Raw genomic sequence first — 5,123 nt, 5'->3', positions numbered from 1 at the left:
AATAAAAGACTCCTGGAAGTCTGTGGATCTTTTACTGTCTCTTGACTTCCTGTCCTATGCTGTTGCTTAGTCTTGCAACAAGCATTGGTTTTTTGCTGTGTTCCACTTCAGAGGCGGCTGCATTTCAGTGATGTCTTTTCAGTGCCTGCATTTCATTATATGGGGATGTACTGCCTGGCAAATGAGCCCTGACTGGGGCTCTAAGCATTACGCCAATGTGTATACAAACACTACTGAAGTGAGCTTTTCCAATATATTGGGCATGTCTACAAGTGCCAATTAATGCACACAACTGAACTCCAAAGCTTATTGCCCTGGACATTATTCATATGCAGCACATGGAGCCTGGTCAGAGCAGTCCGGGCTGGCAGGGGAGCTGTGGGGGGGGATCAGCCTGCCAACCCAGGGTTTCTCTGACTGGGCTCCATGTGCTGCAGAGGGTCTGGCTGAGGCACAAGGGTGCTTTAGTACGGGGGCACTGAAGCACCCTGTACCCCAGTCAGCTGGGGTAGCACCTACATATGTGCTGCTGCACACACAAAAAAACTCTGCAGCAGGACAAGACCTCACCCGCTGCAGTTTATTCCTTTTGTGCTCCCTAACGGGGGTGCACGTGTAGACACCAAGGTGTTTACTGTGCAGTTAATCGGTCAACTGCTCAGCAAGCGTCCCATCTAGAAGCACCCATTGTAAAGTACTTTGGGCTGAAAGGCAACGTTATAAACAAAGCCCTTGTACCACTCGCACTCCTGACAAGGCAACGCCTCTGTAATTGCTGCTTTCCTGAGATGCCCATTTCAGAATGGTCAGCCCTGTATCAAACCACTGGGACACCTCCATTCCGCAAAACCTTTGTAAGCACCAATGGTGGGGTTTCCTGCACCATCAGCAAAATGACCTTGCTCCTGTTTCCCAAGGGGCAGGTTTCAGAGTCCTGAAAACATGATTCACACTGCCCCCCATGCTGAGCTGATGCCCTCTGAGCAGTCCCATCTGCCTTTGTTATTACATTATGATCCCTACTCTAACATTTCCCTGTCCTGGCGGCACCTAATCAGCGTTCTGGCTTTCCAAGAAACCTCCATTTTTTGTTTTTATGTTGCTAAGAGGTCTCCAGTAGTGCACGATATGCTTGTGGGTACCCGGTTAAACCGTTCTGGGTAATGAAATCTTAAGATATTGCACCTGATGACTTTCCTTGAGCACTGAACCCTTTCTTTGTTAATGAAGCATATTCGGTACCTTGAAGGCAGCCACCCAGCAGTAGTTTGTACATGGCCAGTAATACAAGTTTAATCAATGTTTTGGGCCACTTCTCTTGTATCAGTTGCAAAAGGGAACGTTTTTATAGCAGCCTGAGGCAAAGCCTCCCTGCACTGCTGGGCGCTACTTACTCCTTCATCACGGGCACAGCGGCCGTGCCAGGCTGCTCTGTGTAGCTAGTTATGGAATGTGCCTGACTGGCAGCAGCCGCTATCAGAGCACAGGGAGAGACCCTGGGTCAGCAGCTGAGACCCAGGCTGGTTTGTTCAGGCTAAGGTAGAGGGCCCTGAGCAGGATCTGATGCCATTTGTGGATGGCATTACGACTTCAGTGCGAGGGCTGGAGCCTGAAGGCTAATGCAAAGCCAGTTGCCACGGGCTGTTCCTGCCTCTGGCTGAAGTTAGGACCCTGGTGAAAGCTGGCTGGAATGCCTGTTCTGTGTCAGCAGAAACAAGACTGCCTGCCCAACATTAACCCTGCCAGTTAATTTGGTGCTCAATGCCTTTTTGTTGCTGTCGATTCGTTTGTGACAATGCCCTGTGTTTGAGTCTCGGCCCACAAGGCACAGAATATTTGCACCGTTTGCTCACTAGCATAGACCTTCCCCCCGCCCCAGCCTGCCACCCCCATGCGATACCTTGTTCCACCTCCCTCCCCTGCAGCTTCAGAAATGATTCTGTGCACAGTCCAGTCAGGAAGTGTTTGCTGCAGCTTCCCAAAGGCCATTGTCTGGCAAAGGCTTACGTGCCTCGAAACTTTCTGCATTTGAACAGCATCATTCTGCATCTGAATGGTGAAAGGAGTGGGGGAAAAGGGAAGTGTGTTTAAGGGGAAATAAAAACCTTGGTCAGGGTACAGCTCTACATTCAACAGCAGATTGGCTGAAGATGGAGAAACTATGCCTTTGAATCAATCCCTCTGCCTGGGCATGTTTTTTTTTTACTCCTTCTCATAAGTTGACAGGAAAAAAAAAGGAAAGGGGACTTAACTTACAGGGATGGCCAGGCCGTGAATACATTTCTACTGACATCAGTGCAAGGCTGGGTGATAGAAGGTTCTTGGTGGCTTTACTACCTCGTTTCACACTTGCCCTGCCCTTGTGTGTCAAAACTTCTTTGTACAAGGCGCAAGCTGCACATACACCTTACAAACCACGTCTGGGACTGCCTTGCGAGCTATCAGGGAACTCCAGAAGATGGGGATGCAGGTTTTCGTTTACTCCGCAGTCCTGGGAAACCCCAGCTCAAGCATTCCTGGTTAGAGCAGAAACCTGTGCGTTCACAGCACTGACCCCAGTGAAGACAAGCATCACACGCTAGTGGTCAGGCTGCTACAAACTGTGGGTGTAAGATATGCACATAGTGCACATGTATTTCTGGGCCTTAATCTTCTTCCTGCCCTACTCAGCCTTATTTGACACCTCTTCCCTCGGCCCATTCCCACCTCTTCTCCATCTCTTGCATAAAGACAGTTCTGTTTTCATACTGTTGCTATTGTCTCTAAATACAAAATTCTAACTTTGATCCAGATGCAAGCACCAAAGGTCCCATTTTGGTAATGAGCAATTTCCTTATAAAGAGAGATTGGAGCCACTTGCGAAATTCAGATTGCGCTACTGTTGCTTTCACTTTCCTGACGACCCTTTTTGTTTTTTTGGTCTATGTCTCTAATTAGCAATGTTGCTAATCTAAGAAACAGCAGGAAAGGCCCCTGCTCATGGTGGGGGATCACTGCCCTGTTTCTCCCATGCCTACAGCAGCTCAGTCCAGTCTGCTCAAATCATTAGAAACCAGCACACTCCTAGGATTTAAACCTTTGCAGTCTGGATTCTCATGTGGACTTGTTTATGACTCAGGTCACAAGATAAATCTCTCCCTGTGATAGTAAGTGGTGGGGTGTTTTTTGTTTTGCTTTGCTTTTTAAGGTTAGGGGAAATTTTCCAGCAACATCACAGCCTACAGAGCATGTCCATTTAAGTAAGAGCAAGTGCAGAGATAGAATGCCCGCCTGCTGCTATCAGGCCGAACAGAAATTTTTCCAGGAACTATCTAGTAAAACACATGACTCTTCGAGGCCCTCTCACCCCCACATAGATACGTGACAGCCATTTACTGGGCATGATGCACCGCAGTCAGTTGACTTTGTTATTCAAACTATTTTACTGATGATTTTTAATCCAGGCTTAGGTTTTTTTTTTTTTGAACAAGGGAACCTCTACGTTGGCAGGATTGAGGGAGGCACAAAGGAAGGGAAAGCTAATTCCAGCCAGAAAAATAAAAACAGATGCTGTTAGCATTCCTCGTGTCACAGGGGTGAAAACATTACCATGCACTTTATCTTAAAGGGTAAAACAGCAGTAAAAAACCAAGTCCACTTGGAATAAAAATACTTTCTCTTTCCCCCTTATGGCTAAAGCCTACATGACCCTAGCTTGAAGCTAACAGAGCTTGGTTCTTCTCTGGGCTTTCCCTGAGACCTCAGAGGGAACGCCACCATGCTGCACAAAGTGATGGTGGAGAGGCAGTAGGAAGTGCTCTGTCCTCTCAGTCAAAAGCAGGGGGGCTGGACGCAATGATCTTGTAAGGTCCCTTCCAGCCCCTAACACCTATGAAAATAACGTCCAGGTTTCCAGCATGATGGGCATCATACAAATGGATGACATTGCCAAATGAGATCCTGGCTGTTGGTCCTCCATCTAGCTTCCACTGGTACTTTTGTGCGGTCCTAAAGCCAAACATTCACGCTAGATCCATTTGTCATCTAGGATACTCTTACTTTCTTTCTGTAGTAACTTTGCTATGCAACGTTAATACACTGTGTTACGTCTCCTCGGCTGCAGGCAAAGCATCCTTAGCTAGTTGACGACTGATACAACTGCACGCAGAAACCTGACATTTGGATGTGCCAATGGGAGTGCTGTCAAGGCAAAAAAACATTTTTTTAAATGGGTGCTTTGGGTTTCTAATAGCAGCGGCAAATGACTCCACTTGCAGAAAGGTTAATATCCGTCCCACAGCAGATACAACTCCAGCAGACCTGATGCTCAGTCCGCTGCTCTAATCACAGGATCTTGTTGCCGTCTGCTAAACAGCGTTGTACAGCTCTTCATTTCCTTTATCCAGTCTTAGTTCTGAAAAAGTAGTTGCATGTTTCTCTTCTGATGGTAAGACTGGGGCTGCTTTCTTGAAATGAAACCATGTCTTTTTCCTTAATGATCACAGTAATTATTCCAGTGTACACAGCTAGTGTCATACAGAACAAGCAGCAGTTTAAGGTAACATGTTTCGAAGCAGGTTGTCAACAAAGTACTTCTTGCCTCCAGAAGCTGTTCAGGACTTTGACATATACAGGCCACAGGCACCTCTTTAGCACTACAAAAATGGCACAAGCATTACAAAAGCATCTGTTTGAAATGGGAACTATGACACAGCAATACCTTCTGTAGTATAACCTCTAAGGGGGGGGGAAGGGAGGGCGAGCTTCTGACTCCATGACAGCCTGCTGGTGATCAAAGGTACAACCCAGCCAGAAGCGGGGGCTGCATCTCTGCTTACCAAGACAAGCTGTCAGAGCCTGCGGCTGCCCTGGATGGGGGCACTTCGCTCTCCCTAGTCACTGTACAGGGCAGCCTGGCACCTAACCCTGTTCTGGATCAAACGCCTTCTTCCCCCAGGTCCTGCAGCACCAGAACAGACACAGATGCAAACAGTTTGGACTTGCACCTTAGTAATCTGAATGTTACAGATAAAATGAACCAGCTCACTGAACTCACGCTGGGCTGAAAGGCACATTTTCCCGCCCCAACCCCCCCCGCCCCAATCCCTATAATACTCAGTCAGAGCTTCTCCCAGCCCTCGGTT

At 47.7% G+C, this 5,123-nt stretch overlaps 1 protein-coding gene across 1 annotated transcript in view; it reads right to left on the bottom strand.

Moving 5' to 3' along the window:
- Window positions 1-3,450: 3,450 nt before the first annotated feature.
- Window positions 3,451-5,123, bottom strand: part of RBM38 (RNA binding motif protein 38) — a 26,226-nt gene continuing 24,553 nt past the window's right edge. The window contains exon 4 of the transcript XR_003094207.1: window positions 3,451-4,634. The gene's annotated coding sequence lies outside the window, so the exon portion shown is untranslated. The remainder of the gene's footprint in view (window positions 4,635-5,123) is intronic.

Source organism: Alligator sinensis, unplaced genomic scaffold (genome assembly GCF_000455745.1).
Source record: "Alligator sinensis unplaced genomic scaffold, ASM45574v1 scaffold970_1, whole genome shotgun sequence".
NCBI classification, from domain to species: Eukaryota; Metazoa; Chordata; order Crocodylia; family Alligatoridae; genus Alligator; species Alligator sinensis.
The sequence above is the reverse complement of the archived record's forward strand: the minus strand, read 5'-3'. Positions and strand labels throughout refer to the sequence as shown.